This window comes from Panthera tigris, chromosome C1 (assembly GCF_018350195.1).
Source record: "Panthera tigris isolate Pti1 chromosome C1, P.tigris_Pti1_mat1.1, whole genome shotgun sequence".
NCBI classification, from domain to species: Eukaryota; Metazoa; Chordata; class Mammalia; order Carnivora; family Felidae; genus Panthera; species Panthera tigris.
In genome coordinates this window covers 45012170-45031232 of record NC_056667.1, presented here as the reverse complement: position 1 = coordinate 45031232, position 19063 = coordinate 45012170, and the positions used below count along the sequence as shown (strand labels likewise).

The window sequence follows — 19063 nt, the reverse complement described above, 5'->3', positions numbered from 1 at the left end:
CCCTATGAGTGAGACCTTTTTTTCCTTTTGACAGATGAGGCAGTTTTCACACAGGTTGAAGTGACTTCCCTAAGGTCGTATAGCTTGAACTTAATACGAGTGAAGGGCTAGAACCCTAGTCCAGTCTGACCCAAGTTCAGGACTCTTTTTGCTCCTTAGTGCTATCTATCCAAACCAGGCTAAATGAACTCCAAAGACCCGTTTAGCTTTACCACGCTCTGATTCTGTGATATATTAGCAATATCCTGCTTACATCATCCATTCTACAGCTACGAGCTTCTATCCCTCTATGGCTCTGTGGCCACTGGCTTGACGTGGAGGGGAGAAGGAGATTAAGTAGAGGGGCCAATTAGTTTTGGACTGGTTGGTAAATGTTTCACAACATCTTTGAGTTTGTCCCTCTCTCCTTTGATGAATGGCTCTTGCCTCTTTTTGACAGATTGATCTTGAGTGCTGGGTGTTTTTCGCTCACCACATTAGCTGCCAGTTTTCCAGGCTATCCCCCCAGGACTGAGATGAGGTGAGAGGTAAGTTGTTTGTAAGTATGACTTGACTGAGCAGTGCAACCAGGCTGAACGTTCAGAAAGCCCTTCTGTGCTCGGAGCCTGCTTTCATGTCTTGGAAATCCTGATTTATTTCAGGACAGGGAAAATCCGAGCCGGCTTGCAGACTGGAAATTAAAATCTTAAAACTATGTACGAAAATCGAATATTCCAAATGGCCTGGTTTAAACATCACCCTGCCTCGTTGATCAAATGTAAAAGTTCTTGAAAAGAAGCAGGGGGATTTATGACTGGGTGTAGGACGGGGGAAAGGCTTGGCGAATATTTATGGGTAACTTCAAGGAGTTCCACTGACTGTACCTTAGTCTGCTTTTGTACCTTTAAGTTTCTGCTTTGGAGATTTCAAGCCTGCAAATGCTGATGGATTGAAAAATATTTTGGTTTGGCTGTATTCTGTGAACTTCTGAATTTTGGGGGGCAGGAGAGCATATGTATTTATTTGGACACATTTATCATACTGTACGTAAGTATGTATGCGTGTGTTTTTATTCCTTTCGATTTATATCTTTGATTTTCTTGAGGACAGGGCCTTTGCTTTAACTATCTCTGTGCCCCCAGACCTCATACCGTTTTGGAAAGTGGGAGGTACCCCATAAATACTCTGCTGGTTCCTATTGTCTCAGTTACTTGTGTTGAGCACCTCTTTGAGCTAGGTCCTGTGCTAATGGCTACGGGAGGCAGACAGACAAATGGAGAGAGCAGGAGCTTTCAAAAAGAACTTTACTTTAAAATCTTACAAGATCATAATTGAAAAGGCAATGCGTAAAAATAGCTAGCCTTACAACTGAGCTCTTCTTTTGCGCCCTTCAGTTACCACTACGGCAGGTAGGGCCACACGTGTGGCCCATTTCATATACTTATTTAGGTATATTAGGAAGAGGCAGGGAAGGCAATTTGAGTTTTGTTCTCCTTTTGGCTGGTGAAGAACAAGATGAACACGTACAATGCTGGCTGGCGGATGGGTTGGTAACAGGAATGTAAAAAGGCCATCAGTAAACTCTAGAACCGTTACAGGTATTTCCACGTAAGTTATCTTATTTAATCCTCGTAATGTTTCATAGGATTGGCATTATTACTCAAAGGTATTAAAATACCGTTCTTCTTCTTAGAAGCCTTTCTACCGTTTCAGTCTATCAGACACTCCTCACATTCAGGAGCCCACTCCAATGACCACTCCTCTGTGATTCCTTTTCCTGGCCAGATTCACAGGCTCCTTCTTTTCTGCTCCCTTAAGGCTTTGTGTATTCCTCCAACTCGGCAGGAAGCAATGGCATCGCATGAGGAGCTCTGCTGTCTGTTGGACTGCAGGCTCCCCAAAGCTGTCACTCCCCTGTCCCACAGATAACTCTTTTACCCATCTGCTTGCTCAGCCTGGGACTCCCGGCGCCTTCCCTGCCACCTTTGCTACCTTTCCATTCCCCATCAGTGAGCCACCACGTCCTCTGCATTTACCCCTGCCCCCCCACCCCATGCTTCCTAACTCCTCTGGCCTGCACTGCAGTCACTGTAGTTCTTTCCAGGCTCTGGGGACAGTCCTCTTCCTCCCTAGTCTCTTGCTCCCACTCTTGTGGCTCATGTCATTGCCCTGTGGTCCAGAAACCATTCAGTAAATTCCCACTGCTGTGAAAATAAGCCCGAAGATTGGAAGGCCACTTACAGGACCCCCCGTGACCTGGCTCCTCCCCCAACCCCAGCCCCCTCTTGTATCCTTACCCTCTGTTGTCAAAGAGCTTAGCCTTTTCTTTGCCAAGTGCTTTTCTTTCTCCCTTTTTTTTTAAGTTAATTTATTTTGAGAAAGAGAGAGAGAGCGCACTGGTAAGGGGAAGAGAGAGGAGGGGAGAGAGAGGGAATCCTAAGCAGGTTCTGCAGTGTCACTGCAGAGCCCTGCATGGGGGTTAAACTCGAGAACGAGGAGATCCTGACCTGAGCCGCAATCAAAAGTCGGAAGCTTAACTGACCTAGCCAGCCAGGTGTCCTGCCAAGTGCTTTTCCGCCTCGTGCTCCTGCCTCTGCCTAGAATGGTCTCTCTGCCCAAGCTAGCTCCTGCTTGCCCTTGAGGTCTTAGCTCAAATGTGGCATGCGCGGAGCAGGCTTTACTGAGTGTCTGATTTTCAGAGGATGATATTTCTTTTCCTTTATGGCATCCTTCAGAAATCACATGTATGTGTGTATGTATTTGCTTAATGTCTACCTCCTCTCCTGGAAGTCAAGACTTGTGGGGACGAGATACATCCGTTCGATTTTTTCCACTGTTACAATCCAGTACTAAGTTAGTGCCTGAGAGTATAGAGGGCATTTACTAAATGTTTAATAAAAATCAAATAAATGAATAAGTGGATAAAAACAAAAGTCTTAAAATATGACTATCACAGCAGTACTATTGAATGGGCCCCTTATTTTTGTTTAGTGTCTGTCTCCCGAGTAAAGGTAACCAAAACATGTTTTTTAAAATTCCCACTGGGCGGCGGGGGAGGGCACCTGGGTGGCTCAGTTGTTAAGCGTCTGACGTTGGCTCAGGTTATGATTTCACAGTATGTGGGTTCGAGCTGCACATTGGGCTTTGTGCTGACAGGTCAGAGCCTGGAGCCTGCTTTGGATTCTCTTTCTCCCTCTCTCTCTGCCTCTCTCCTGCTCTCTCTCTCTCTCTCTCTCTCTCTCTCTCAAAAATGAATAAATATTACAAAAATAAATAAAAATTCCCACTGGTTGTAAATTTCCTTTGATTCTCACCCCCCCCCCCCGCCCACCAAACCGCATTTGAAAGGTGCCAACTGCCCCATTTATGAGAAGCATCCATCTGAAAAAGTCCCACCTCCTATCCATGCACCTGTTAGTGGTCTTCCCCTGCACTTACCTGCCCCCCACCCCCATCCCAAATGGCGGCAGGGCTCTTCACTTTGGTGAGGGCTGTTGGGCAAGCCATTTTAGCCGCATTTCATAATGAGGAGACTGAGGCAAAGAGGAAATGAAATCACGTGGCTGAGCTAAACCAGGGCCCCCAAGGCATGTGTCGGAGAAGATGGATGAAATGGCCAGGGAAAGTGGAGAGGGATTCAAACCACGCGCCTCACCCAGGCTGGCGGCGAGGCCTATGGCAGGTAATCACACTCAGAATCCTGCACTTGGTTTGAAGGGCCCTGGTGTTCTGAGAAGGGAGCCCAGACCCTGCCACCTTCGTGCCAAGAAAGAAGTTCTCACTCGGAATGTTTTCCCGACAACATTTTTTATTTGAAAGAAACCTAGCCAAATGAAAACACACGCATGGGGTTTCTTCTCGTGCGTTTCTCTGCCTGTATCTATATTTCTTTTGTATTCTTGACCACCCTGACAGTATAGTTTTTATTTTGAGGAGATTTTTAAATAACTTCCCTGTAAATCATTCATCTTCTTGTCCTGAGGTAGACTGAATTTTCACCTTTTCCAGCCAGTCTTAATGTAGCAGAAACAGTCGGAGGTGCTGCTGTGCCTTTAGGTGCTGGGGCAGAGAGCAGGGTTGGAGCAGGTGGGCCGAGCCAATAAAGTACAGCTGGGAAACCGGAAATGGCAGAGAAATTTCCCCAAGTTGCCCTGTGCTGGAGCCTGGCCATACTCTCCTGTGAAACCTGGCCAGCCTCTGGTTTCCTTCCCACTTCCCTCCTGGGCTTGAGACGCTGCTCCCATCTTGGACCTTCCTTGTTCCCTGTTGTAGTCCCTCTTTGCCCACATTGAATGCTGCCTCCCACGTAGAGGTCAGGGTCATCACTGAGCTCATTCCTGCTTCTTGCACTGGCTAAAGAGCATCAGATTTACAACGGTGCCCTCCCCCATCTCCACCGTGAGTCCTCCCTTTTGCAAGGAATGCAGGACAGAGATCTGTCTGAAGGTAAGCAAGACATCTTTCGTGGTCCTGAAAAGTCCAGGATAACTCTTTCTGACTTGCTTTCTGTTTATTTCATTGTGCCAAACATGAGTCCGTGGAATCCACTTGTGACTTGAGTTCCAGATTGTCTTCCTGGAAGTTATCTCTGAGAATATCATTCAGATGACTTCTGAACACTATTTCCTAGGCCCTGAATGGCCCTCTTGAGAGTTTTCCTGCCATTACCCCTTCCCCTCAGCTCAATTCTAATTGTACCTCTTCCACCCTGGAGCCTTGTCTGAGGACATTAGGGGAAGGAGTCCATGCTCTAGCACAGCGATTTCCAGGTTCGAATTCTAAGTTATTTACCTGCTAGCTGTGCAACATAGAACTATTCGAGTCATCTGTGCCTCAGTTGTCTCATCTGTTAACATGGTAACAACATTAGTATCTATTTTGTAAGACTGTTGAGATTTACTGAGTTAAGTGGTTAGAATGGTTAAATGCTCAATATCATCCTCTTTATACAATCAAGCTAGTTCGGAGTTCATAATAATCCATAGAGCTTTCGTTCACTCCTCAAGTAAATAATTTCAGGATTACTTGGTGCTGGTCATTCTACCAGGCACTGCTCACAACCTAGGATGCTGTGTTCACGGTATTGTACATCTGCTTCCTGTCCTTGCTCTTAGCTCTAGAGACGGTGAAGGTAGAAACTTTCTTTCTGAAGATGCCACATGGTCGTTTCCTAGGGAACGCACTATGGATTGAGTTAATTTTTTCTCTGGATTAAAGGAGTGTCATGGAGATGGGCCTGAGGGATCCCTGTTTTACCATTTGAGCATACCTGATCTCATAGGAGATATGTTCACAGCATTGTCACGATGACCATTACCACCACTGGCACCTCCTTCACTGCAACGACCACCATTATGTGCACCGTCGTCACCGTCCCTGCTGTCATTATCGCCACCATCATGGCCGTGCTGTCACTACCAACATGGCCACCATCGTCACCATGAACGTATATATAATAATGATTATAGTAATAACAAAACGAGAGAGAGAGAGAGAGAGAGAGAGAGAGAGAGAATCCCAAGCAGGCTGCATGCTCAGAATGGAGCCCAATGTGGGGCTCGATCCCACAACCTGGATCATGACCTGAGCTGAAATCAAGAGTCAGACACTTAACCAACTGAGCTACCCAAGTGCCCCTGGGACAGCTTTCTCCTATAACTTCAGTTCTTTCCTAGTTCTAGAAACTGTTCCCTCCTCTTTCGTCTTCTGACCTAAATAGCAGCAGCTCGGAGCTGTGGCTAGACGTTGTATGTTATCTCCTGGCACTCCCTTCAGTCCTGCTCACACCTCTGAGAGGAGTCCTGTAATTAAATACTTTTCAGTTATCTCTGAGTTTGCCACCTGTTTCCTGCCTAGGCCCTGAATGATGTGATACAATACAAAATGTAATATATAATTCCTGAAAACAGGAATGGAGGAAGAAAAAGAAGGAAAAAAAATGAAAGAAAGAAGAAAGGAGGAAAGGAAGGGGAATAAACTCAGATTTCGAACACCAAAAGAAGATCACTGTTGTAATTTTGGTGCGTTTACCTTCAGTTTTTGTTTTCTATGCGGTTTTTAACGTAGCTGTTCCTGTGGTATACCTGTATTTATGCTTCCTACTTTCTTCACTTTATTACATTCTTCTATCTTTTTTATCATTGCTTTGTTCTCATGACTATTATTTGCAATGACTGGATAATATTCTGTGGAGAGTTCTTTTATTTTTTTTCTTGGTTACAAATGATGCATTTTCCATATTTCAGTTGTACTTAAATAAATTCCCTGAAGTATGATTTTTGGGTCAAAGGAAATGAATAGTTTTTGACTTGCAATATTATTCCCAAATTTCAAATCAAGGGATTTTATTTTAGAAGTTAGTATCAACTTCAGTTCTTAAAGGGGAGATGTAAAACGCTTATATTTCCTTTTATAATTGGTTTTGTGTCATATGGTGTTTGCTTTCATGTAGTTTTTTCTTGGTATTTCTCCATCATTTTTTTTCAAATGTCAGATTCAGCACTAAGCTAGCTTTTATGACTTGTAAGGTAAACGTTCTTGTTTCTTACTCTAATAGTGCCTTTCCTAAATTTTTTTGCAGTCTAAATGCATGTTGGTGATATTTGGTTCACCATGGGCTTTTGTTGCATTAATTTTTATTTTTTGAAATATTGCTTTACAGTGTTATTTTTATCTTGATAACTGGGTGTTTGGGCATCCCGTTAGAGTTTGCTCCTGAGGCGAGTGTCTCACTCTTCTTACCCTCATCCTGGCCCTGGGGCTCATGTCTTATTCATTTTGGCACCTCTAGTCCTTAGCATGGAGTCAGCACCTGGAAGGCGTATGGTACCTCTTGTTTGCTTGTTGATGTGATTTATTATGCTATGTCTTACATATGGAGCATTTTGAAAGAGGAACTCTCTAGCTGATTGGCATGAATCACTTCCCTGTCCATAGAAACAGACTTTCCCATGCCCTCGGCTGCCCACTGTCTGGGTAAATGAAGCATTTCTGAAATGAAGGCTTTTGTAAATGTGCCTGAGAGCACTCTGTTTGATTATCCATTTCATTATGATTGCTTTCCCTTACACAAATACTATCTAAATATTATGGTGAGAAATAAAAACAAAACAAAAATACTGGAAGATGAAAAAGGAAAACCAACAATCCACTCTTCTTTCTCCAGGATTAAGCGTGGAGCAAAAGTATAAAACAATTACAGTTTCATCTAATTGAGTGCAGCTGTGAAAATACCCTAGCACACTGGGATACCGGTGTCCCCTTCATCCTGCCCTATGAACATCTTGATATCTGGGTTTGTTCCACTTTAGCCCAAGGCAAGGTGTATGTAGGAAGAATGAAACCATGCCTACTGGTTGAGGGAAAGGGATATATCTTTTCATAATAGTCAAACTGGAGCTTAAGCCCATGGGATTCGATTATTTCGAGGTTCTGATTTCCAGAACTCCCTCATCAAGAGGAAAAGGGCCATCAGGTGTTCAAATAGACTAGTGAAGGTCAAAGCAATGGTCTGCTTTCTAGGCTTCCTCTCCTTTCTGGGGGATGGGAACTTTATGTTTGTTGGTCAGTGTGTGTCAGATACTTGAAATTTGTTGTGGTTTCACAGCACGTGGATGGCGTAGTTGGTTAAGCGTCTGACTCTTGGTTTCGGCTCAGGTCATGATCTCATGGCTCATGGGATCAAGCCCTGAATCAGGCTTCACGCTGACAGTGCAGGGCCTGTTTAGGTTTCTCTCTCTGCCCCTCCCCTGCTCGTGCTCCTTCTCTCTTAAAAAAAATAAGTAAACTTAAAAAAAATTGTTGTGATTTCATTTTATCCTTGGAAATATGTGTTTTATCTGCATTCTGTAGATGAAGAGATAAGGCTTTAGACTGGTTGATGGCTGAAGGCTAAATACCTTCTCAAATGAATGGTGTGGATTTTGGGATTTGGACCTGCATGGCTTGACTCTGAAGTCCATGATTTTTCTATGACATTATGCTCCATAACCCACTATTATCCACAGGGCCCCTTGGAATCCAGCCTCTCTACCTTTCCCCCATACTTTTGTCTCTTACCCACGTTCTAAATCTCCAACTTCCCCTCTACTGGTATGCTCTCAGCTGCCCCATTCTCTTTGCTCGTCATCGGCCTCTCTCAGCAGTGGCCTCCCTTCTAGTCTGAGATTCTGTTTTATAGCCATGGATATTTAAGACAGAGAGATATTACCAGAAAGAACCTCTACAAAGGGAGGAGCACATTAATCTTGTTTTTTCGTAATATCCCAGCACTCTAGAAGAGTACTTGGTAAATGAGGTGCCAAATAACAATGCACTAAATATACCAATTTTCAAAAACACACAAGGACCTTGAATCTTCAAATTTTATTTATTTCAAAAAAAGTTTTTTAAGTTTATTTATTTTAAGAGAAAGAATGAGAGTGCAAGTAGGAAAGAGGCAGAGAGAGAGAATCCCAGGCAGAATTTGTGCTGTTAGTGAGGAGCCCAACACGGGTCTCCATCTCATAAACTGTGAGATCATGACCTGAGCCGAAATCAAGAGTCTGATGCTTCATCAACCCCAGGTGCCCCTAAAATTTTATTTGATGAATCATTATATCAATATCATAAATTACATTTTTACTATAATGCTTGTTAGTGTTTTCTTAGATTCTGATGGTATATTAGTTAATAGAGTCTTGGTTTTTCAACTGCTACAGTGTTTCTTTAAAAAATACAATAGGGTCACCTGGGTGGCTCAGTCAGTTGAACGTTTGACTCGACTTCAGCTCAGGTCATGATCCCAATGTTGTGGGATCAAGCCATGCATTGGGCTCTGCTCTGAGTGTGGAACCTGCTTGGAATTCTCTCTCTCTCTCTCTCTCTCTCTCTCAAAAAATTTTTAAAATACGATAAAAAGTTAAAAATACCATATTATCCAATAATTCCACCTCTGGGTATTTATCTGAAGGAAATGTAAAAACTAAGAAAGATACCTGCAACTCCATGTTCACTGCAGCATTATTCATAATAGCCAAGACATGGAAACAACCCAAGTGTCCCGTGACAGGTGAATGGATAAAGAAAATGTGGTACGTATGTGTGTGTACACACACACACACACACACACACACACCGTAGAATACTGTTCAGCCATAAAAAAGAAACTCCTGCCATTTGCAACAACATGGAGTGACCTTGAGGGCATTATGCTAAGTGAAATAAGTCAGATAGAGGGAGACAAATACTATGTTTATATGTAGAATCTAAATAATCCCCTCCCCCAAACAAACACACAAAACCCCTGAGATCATAGCTACAGAGAATAGATTGGTGGTTACCAGAGGTGGGAGGTGGAGGGTAGGCAAAAGGTAAAGGGGGTCAAAAGGTAGAAACTTCTAGGTATAAAATAAATAAGTCCTGGGGTTGTAGTGTTCAACTTAGTGACTATAGTTAATAATGCTGTAATGAATATTTGGAAGTTGCTGAGATCTTAAAAGTTCTTACCATAAGAACAAAAATGTGTAATTATGTATAGTGACAGATGTTACCGTGACTTATTGTGGTGATCATTTCACAATATATACATATATTGAATCATTATGTTGTATACCTGAAACTTCTGTAATGTATGTCATCTACATCTCAGTGAAAGAAAGAAGACCCTTCCTGATGGGATTATGGGTAAAGGCAGCAGCCACCTGGGGTGACTGTGATAAAGGCACTGTTACACCCACAAAGCAGTGCTGGTTCCATAAGAGCACCGGAGGACCCCTATTTGGCCTCTACTGAAAGCAGTTCTGGGAGATCATAGTAAGCAAACGAGTTTTTGGGGGAAATGATAGAGAAGCAAACTTCTGCTTACTGTGAGAAAGAACTTTGCAGCAACTAGAGCTTGCCCAAAGATGGAATGGGCCAATATAGAGAGCATTTAGCTTCCTGTCTTCAAAATTATTTAAGGAAAGCCCACATAGACATTTGTTAGGATACCTAGAGTCCCTAGCTCATGGGTTCAAAGAATCCCCTCACCCCCAAAATACAGAAAAAAGTAGACAGGTGGAGAAAGAAAACTTTAAAAAAATGTTTATTTGTTTAGAGACAGAGAGAGACAGAGAGAGAGAGAGAGAGAATGCACACAAGCAGGGGGAGAGGCAGAGAGAGAGAGAATCCTAAGCAGGCTCTGTGCTGTTAGCGTGCAGCTGGACACATGGGGCTCGATCTCACAAACTGTGAGATCATGACCTGAGCTGGTCAAGAGTCAGATGCTTAACTGATTGTTTAAAAAGGATTGGTCCCGTGGATCTTGTCTCTATTGGGACTTAGCATCTGTGTGAGGTCTGGCATGGACCACTGAGTCTAAAGCTCTGAATTTGGAATCAGAAGTCCTGGATTCTTCACAAAACACTGGCCAGCTGTTTGACCTTGGACAAGTCCCTGAGCCTGACTTTTCTCTTACTTTAAAATGAGATAATTGAGACACCTGAAGAATATCCCAGGTTTCTTTGAACTGTAAAATTGTTCATCTGTCATAGTGTGTGCTTATAATTAGGGAGAATTGATACTCTCAGAGAGGGTCTGTATCAGCTTTGGGAGATAATAATGTAAAACAGCCTCCTGCCAATGGATCCCCTTCACACACATCTCAGAGCCAGGTCAGTGGTGGTGGTGGCTATTCCCATCTCTTCATGCCCGAGAGATTCCTTGAACAGAGCCTTGCGTCTTCTGTCCTAGGGACATGTTTGTGTGGAAGCGTGACTTGTGGGCTTTGAACCAAGCCCAAAGGAATGTTTCAGGTTTGCTCTTGGCAAAGTCCTTCTTTCCTTGCTCCCTAATGAAGGATTGGAAGGCTAAGAGAGGCCTCACGTGGCTCTTCTTGGCTGTTGCCTCCCTCTTTAAACAATGGCTGGATGCGTTCTGTAGGAAGAAAAGGAAACATATGGATTGAATTTCCCCCAAGTGCACTGTGGCCCAGGAGTAGATTGGAGGCCGGGTGTGGGGGTGAGTAGAGAGGAAGGCTTTGGCACAGCACACCGGGGAACTTTGTGAAACCTGGGTCCCATGAGAAGTGGTGGGGTGGGGACAGGGGGTCAATAACTAGCTGTGGCCAGGTGTGTTCCGAACTGGCTGTAGTGGGACAGCCCTTTATCAGGGACCTTGGGAAATGGAGGAGTAAGTGGAATGATATTATAATGGGAAAAGGGGCAGGTGTGGTTGTCAAGTCAGGCAGAGGCATCCAAAGTTTCTGGAGAGTCCTTAAGGGTCTGAATGTCGAGGGATCCTTCCTGAGGAAGCCAGGTCTGGCTGTATCCCATGCCTTGTACAATGGGATTGAATGTTTGGAATTTAGTTAAGTTTAATCAGAAAAGCATTAGACAATGTGTGTGAATCCTACATCCCTTGCCAAATTACTTAGGACCTATCAAATGGAGAGTCATGATGGGGCCTCTCTCGTTGGCATTGTAGATACATTTGCAGATGGCAGGTTGGACAGCAAGAAGGGGAGAATTTGGGTGGTTGAGGAGTTAGAAGTGCATGTTTGTGCTTTTGTACATGTTGTGCTTCCATTTATAAAGACCTCTCATCCTTCTCTCTCTTTGCAACCAATCATGCCTGCCCCTTCCATGCCTGAGCTTCCTGCCATGGTACCCACACTAGCAAGATTATGATCCCCAGGATGGACAAGACATGTAAAGCTCCCTTGCCACGTGAACACGAGGTTTGGGAATAATCTCTACCTTTACATGTGCATCCCTTATTCCAGATACCCATAAGCACGGTGTTATGCTCTCTCTCTCTCTCTCTCTCTCTCTCTCTTAATATTTGAAGTTTAGTTATTTTGAGAGAGAGAAAGACAGAAAATCCCAAGTGGGCTCTGTGCTAACATGAACTCATGAACCATGAAATCATGACCTGACCTGAAATCAACAGTTGGACACTAAACCCACTGAGCCACCCAGGCGGCCTCTTGATTCTGAGCCTGGGTGCTTGTTTCTGTCCTACTGGTTGAGAGTGAAATTCTAAAAACTGAGTAGTTGTCTGTTGGCCTGATGCTGTCTCAGTACTCATCACTCCTTTCTTGTGGGGAACCTTATGCCTGACTTCTGTCATCTATTTTATTTTATTATTTTATTAAAAATGTTTATTTATTTTGAGAGTGAGAGAGAGTGGGAGGGGGCAGAGAGAGAGAGAGAGAGAGAGAGAGAGAGAGAGATGAAAGAGAGAATTCCAAGCAGGCTCCACACTGTCAGCATGGAGCCTGACGCAGGGCTCAAACTCACGAACCGAGAGATCATGACCTGAGCCAAGATCAAGAGTTAGACGCTTAACCAACTGATCCACCAGGTGCCCCCATCATCGTTTTTAGAATGAACCTTTTTAGTTTACATGTGGCACCAAGAGCACTAAATGCCCTGAAACCTGAATGATCGACCTCACCTCACTTCTTTGCATTCAGATTCTCCTTGGTCTTAGACTAGATTATAGTGAATCTTCCCCATCTTCCTTGGACTTGGTTTTTAATTCACAGTTCTAATGGAGAAGAAGCTGACTCTGTTGGCCATGGTCTTCTTCCTCAGCTCCTAACTTTGTTTTGGTCTGGCTTCATTCCTTCTCAGTGAAGAGAGTGCCGAACGTACCATGTCATCAATGAACTCATCTTTGAGACTTACTAATATTACTTGTCCTGTGAAGTCTGTGCTTCCTCATTAGCAAAAACTTGGTGGCTTCATTTCATGTGCTTCATATATCTATTCTGCATTTATTATATTGTATTATAATTACCTGTGAACTTCACAGGGCGGTGACTAGGTATACTTGAAAATTGAATGATTTTAGTGAAACAGTCTTATTTTCATTTCTTCTTATCTATTAGAGTATATGGCAAGACAGAGGAACTCAAAAAGTTTCTTGAGTGGATGAAATATTTAGTTCAGTGCCCTACACTTCCAGATGAGAAAACTGACTCTCAAAGAAGTTCAATGACTTAAACAGACCCTCAGTGAAATCTTTGAGGACAAAGACCATGTCTGATTTATCTTTGCACTTCCGATGCCCAGCCCAGCTTCTGGCACACATTAGACAGTCAATGTATATGCGTCATATTGAGTTAGAAAAGAATCCCGGAGACCACAAATCTAGTTAGTGGCAAGGTTAGGGCTGTAAACAAGTATCCTGACTTTTAAACCCTTGGCCTATAGTCAGATTAAATGAAAGCAAAGATGCTCAAGGTATATGTATATGTATATGTATATGTATATGTATATGTATATGTATATGTATATGTATACACACACACACACACACACACACATTTTTTTTTAAAGGTGACATGACACATCTCTTAAATTTTAGTCTTGGCAGATAGCTCTTATCTATTTTTCCTTTTTACCGGATATCCTTCTTTATTGTCCTGTCCAAATCATGCAATACTTAAAATATGTGGTTGGCTTAACACTGAGAAAACCATTTCCTTTCTTTCTGATAAATATTCCAGATTTTGAAAAATATCAAGCCTACAAGGAGATTTATTCAAGAGAGGGCATATACAAAGAGTAAAGGTTTCTCATGTCTCCTGGGTGATTATTTTTGAAAGTACTAGATGTACACAGTTGCTGAGAAATGCCTCAGGTGAGCAGAGTTAAACGCCATGGTGAGAGGTGCTGGCCTAGCAATGAACCATCAAAAAGCAAGCATGGATTATTTTGCTATATCTCCTCCTGTACACCAGAGGGCTCTGTGCAAATTGTGGCTGCCTGTTTTCTTCCTGTAGATCGAAGGGCTAGTTAAGAGACTGTCAGTCTTTTCCTGTAAAGGGCCAGTAACTGTCTTAGGCTTTGCCAGCCATGTGATCTAGGTTGCACTGCTCAACTCTGCTGTGTGAAAATAGCCATAGGCTCTGTGTAAATGAATAAGCCTGGCTGTGTTCTAATAAAATCTTATCTGACCTTTGACTTTACACTATTTTTATGTATCACAAAACAGTATTAGAAAAATCTTAAAACCATTTAAAAATGTGAGAATCATTCTCATCTCACAGACTATATAAAAATAAGACAGATTTGATTGGGGGCTGTATTTGATGATTTCAGGCCCAGTTGATGATGACGATAATAATAATAATAATAATAATAATAATAATAATAATAATAGTAACAAGTATTTCCAGTGTCTGATACCTATTATGTGGCAAGCACTATATACATTTTACCACTTACCACATTATACCATTTACTATATACATTTTACCACCCGTTTAAAAAAATAAACTTTTGTCTCTTGGAATCACCCATTTTTCAGATGAGGAGACAAAGGCTCAGAGAGGTTAGTTTGTTCAGTGTCACAAATTTAGTGAGTAGAAGAACTAAGAATGAAGTCCATATCTGTTAGTCTTAGAATGGTGGTCCTCACCACTCTTCCATCTTGCCCCTTAATTTAAAATAGGCAGTTTTAGACAGCTCTTTTGCTGATGAAATTGTAGTTCAGATTTGCAGGCTTTGCTGGGGAGAGCACTCTGTGGGGAATTAAGATGCCTGAGTCTTGGTACGAGCTGCGCCCATAACTCCTCGTAACCTTGATGAAACTCTTCAGATTTCTGAGTCTTCGTTTCTTCGTTTGTAAGACACAGAGGTTGGTGAATGGCAGTGGTGATTTTGTCCCGCAGGGGTTTTTGGTACTGTCTAGACACATTTTTGCCTCTATTTTGCCCCACATGACTGTGGGGTGTGTTATCGGTGTCTAGTGGGTAGAGACCAAGGATGCTGCTAAACATCTTCTAACGCACTAGACGGCGCCCGCAACAAACAATCATCCAATCCAAAATGTCAGTAGTGATGCGATTGAGAAACCTGGACTGGGGGACAAATACAGCTCCTTCCGTTTCTGAGAATCTAATTTTTTATTCATTTCACTGAAATATGTTAAAGTCCACGTCACTTATCTCTGGATACAGATTCTTCTTTTATAAAGCAAGAGGATTAAACCGTATGATCTCCAAGAGTCTTCGTAGGTTTAAAATGCTCAAGCCTGTGATTAACCAGGGAATTTTAAAAATAAATGTTATGCTATTAAATCCAAGATAATACAGAGCATTTTATATTTTTGTCTCGATCAGCAGTGCTGTCCCACTCCCTCATCCCTACAGGGCAAAGGTTGCAAGCTTGCAGCTATGGACTGAACCCAGCCTGCAGATGTATTTTCTTTGGCCCTACAGAGTATATTAGAGCTTTGCAAATTAGTGGCCAACCTTTAAGACTGGATATTTCCAGTAAACATCCACATTTCTGGCTTCTCTTAAAAACTCAGAAGGCAGAGCAACACTGGGCTTGATTTTTGCGTTTTAATGGTGACCTGAAGCTGAGTAGAAGCTGAGTCCCTTTAGATGGGGCTGAGCTCTCCAGCTCACCAGAGTTCCCACCTCACAGGTTTCAATTATACCTGGCCACCTTCCTTTACTAACATGATCTCTCTCCCTCCCTACCCGGCCCCTGTAGGTAGGTGAGTTTGCTACTCCTGCCCTCGAATTCTCATTCCTTTATGGAATATGCCCAGAAATGTACAGGGTTGGTCACTTAGAATTGCTGATTCTTAGAATAAGTAAGATACGTGTTAAGTCCTGAGATTGGGTCTAAATAAAAGCGGTTGAGAGCAGAGTGGGAAGAAAAGTCTTTGCAGCAGCTTATGAAAAAAAGTATTAAGAGTTTTAATGGACAGTATGAGGCAATGGTGTTCTGTGCTTGCCAAGAGGCTAATGTGATCCCTGGCTGTGTTGTTAGGAGTGCAGCGTTCTGACGGGGAACAGGGTAGTCCTACTCTCCTCTCTGCTGCTCAGACGCCTCTGAATCATCATGTTCATTTCTTGGCACTAGGCTCTTAACGTGTGATCATAACAAGGAGCTGAGCTGTGAATTGGTGGGATGACTTGGAATGTCCTTCTCTGGGTGAGATTTGCGAGAGCTCAGGCCATCGGTTCTGGAAAAAAGAGGACTCGGGAGGCACAGCACGGATCTTTTCAAATGTGGCATAGTGGTCTTGAGGAAGAGGGTCAGATCAGCTCCATGACCTTCAACAGATGCCTCAAACCCCCCTCTGAGCTCCAATTTTCTCACTTCTGTAATAAATGGATTTTATCTGTAAGCTTCCTCCCCATCCTCAAGAAATCCTTTCTACAAAGGAAAGTTCATCTTGAAACAAAATATGTAACTAGGTAAAATAAATCCGTTCAAATTTGATTTGATCATGCAGCTGAAACTAAATCACATCAGTGCTCTGGTGGGGTGAGTGCCGAGTGTGTCCAGGGCCCCATCTCTTCATCTCTTCCCTTCAGCCCTCTAAGGCGGCACCCGAGAGCACCTTAGAGAGCCTCTGGGACCCCATGGCCTGCCATATGACCAAACCTGATCTAGGTTTCTAAGATCCCTGCTAATTCTAAAACCTTCGATTTTCTGTAGCCTATGTTTCCTGGATGTGAAACCTCAGGGAGAGCTTTTGAGATTAGCTGGCGAATAAGATGGGCCATCAAAGGCAGGGATGGTGCAGAGATGGCCCCTGGGGTAAGAACAAGAGCCATGGAGAAGTGTACATTTGAAGTGAGTCAGGACCTGATGACAATTGTCTGAGTAAGAAATGTAGACAGCAGCTTGGCCTTTGTGTCTTTAGGAACTTTGGAAGGCTGTCTCTTGTAGACATTATGGCTTTCTCTTTAACATCAAGTTTGCCTCTTCATTCCATCTCCATTTTATAGTGATGCAGTTTGAAGGTTATCCCAATGCTGGAAGTGGGCCCTGGTTGTATTAAGTGGTGGTGATCCCTCCTTCTTGCCAGTGATTGGTCCGGGAACCCGGGCTTCAGCCAATCAGTGTGCATAACGTCCCTTTAATGGGGACTGTTGAGGAATGGACACATTGCCCAAGTTGGGCAATGAGAACTGCAGGGCGGTGTTTGCTGAGGGGCCCTTTAGGAAAATTTATGGGAGAGAATCTAATGGAGAAAGTTTATTTCTTCATCTGGGTATCTGGATGTGGTCATATGTGGGTAAGAGACTTAGAGTTACTGAAGTCACTTCACTATCAGCCTGAGTGTAAATTGGCTCATGGGGTGCCTGGTTGGCTCAGTCGGTTAAGCTGTTGACTTGGCTCAGGTCATGATCTCACTGCTCTTGAGTTTGAGCCCCACATGGGGCTCTGTATTGACAGCTCGGAGCCTGGAGCCTGCTTCGAATTCTGTGTCTCCCTCTTTCTCTGCCCCTCCCCTGCTCATACTCTGTCTCTCTCTCTCAAAAATAAAAAAACGTTAACAAAAAAAAAAAATTGGCTCATAGAGGAAGGCTTAGCCAGGAGAACTTGAGGGCCATGGAGCTGAAGTCACACAAATGAGTCAAAATATGAAACTTGCCGACCTTTTGGACTTTTAAGTATGTGAGCCAATGCCTTCCCTTCTTTTCTTAGTATTTTAGCTAGTTGAATCTGGGTTGTCTACTTCTTAAAACTTAATTAATCCCAACTGAGGGATCATCCAAAACCAGAGGGTTTCCTTGCAGTGATGGGGAAGCATGTTGAAGAGTAGATAAACACATTTTATGTCCTACCTCAGATTTTCGTGGCTTCCCCATCTCCTGAACCTCTGATTACCTGTTCCATTCCAACTGTGGCAGCTGTCTGACTCTGTGCTGACCCATGGAGTTAAACTACTCGAGGTCAACCAACAACAGGCCTGAAAGCATTTGTGTCTCATGGCACTTCTGGACTCAGATGAAGACCAAGCTGCAGGTGTGAAACCTGGCTTCCTGAGCAGTGGCTGCAGGGGCTGAGTAATGCAATCCGGGAGTGTGGAGGAGCTCAGTCCCTGAAAGGCAAACTCAGAGCAGTCGAACTCGGGAGATGTGAAGGATCTGGCAAATAAATTTCCTCTCCCTTCTTCCCTGCAGTAGACTGAACCAAGGAGCATCCTCCCTCTGAATAGCCTAGAGACATCTCATGTAGCTGCCTCTTACAGGTACCTTGCTGGAATGCATCATCACCTTGCATTATTTTCCATTTTTCTGCCTCACCTCTCTTTTTGCTCACTTTGCATTCACACTAATCCTTGCCTCAGGCTCCATTTCTAGGAAAAGTAGCTAAGATAGAATGGAAAAACCCAAAGAAGAAATAATTGGTGGAGAGTTTAGGGTATTGCCTGGTATGAGTTTCATATTTAGGAAATCTGATCTTTTATGCTTTTATGAAGATCAACAATCCAAGTGGAATGCACCTCATACAGTATAGTGGTTAAGAGCTCAGACATATATTGTGTGTTGAAGCTCTAACTCTTCCCTCTGACACTTAAGTGATCTTGTCCAAATTATTTAACTCATTTGGGCTTCACTTTTCTCTTTTGTAAAGAACGAGGATCTTGTCTACCTCATAGGGCTCTCGTGAAGATTATAGAAGATAATGCATATAGAAATGCTTACCACAGAGTTTTTAAACCTCAACACTATAGACATTTTGGGTCATAAAGTTTATTGTTGTGGGAAGCTCTCCTGTGCACTGCCTCATGTTTACCAACATCCCTGGCTTCAGACCATGACATGCAAGTAACCCCCACCCAATTGTAACAATTAAAAATGTGGAAATCAGAACTAAAGGAAGGAGTGAGCTCTCCCAAAATCATCAGAAGAATGACCTAGCCAAAACAAAATTGTGAGATATCGTAAAGCACTGTCATTTTAAGCCACTGAATCATGGATGGTTTGTTATGCAGCAATAGCAAACTGAAACAAATTGGTAACTAGATGTGTGATGGTACCATAAGAAAAACCTCAAATCTGTGGCATTGGCTTTGGACCTAGATGGTGGGTAGAGGCTGGAAAGCGAAGAGAGGGTAGAGGAGCAGAAAGAAAATGATTATTGAAGACAAAGAAAGAGAAGACCATTCTTGGTGTATGCTGGCAGAATTGTAGGAACTTGGAAGAAAAGTGCAATATGCCTCATAAACTTGTTGGATCTGGCTAAGGAGATACTAAGTCAGAAGGATAAAATCACCAAATAATGTCTTCAACTGCATATACTAACGTATGGCAAGGGAGATGACCTAATGAGATAACCGTAGCATTTGCAAGCAGAATTTGGAG

At 43.1% G+C, this 19063-nt stretch overlaps 1 long non-coding RNA gene across 1 annotated transcript in view; it reads left to right on the top strand.

Annotated features, from left to right (window-relative positions):
• Positions 1–438: 438 nt before the first annotated feature.
• The window catches only part of LOC102971812, a 55272-nt gene continuing 36647 nt past the window's right edge, over positions 439–19063 (top strand). Inside the window, exon 1 of the long non-coding RNA XR_006221486.1 lies at positions 439–527. This is a non-coding gene — a long non-coding RNA (uncharacterized LOC102971812). The remainder of the gene's footprint in view (positions 528–19063) is intronic.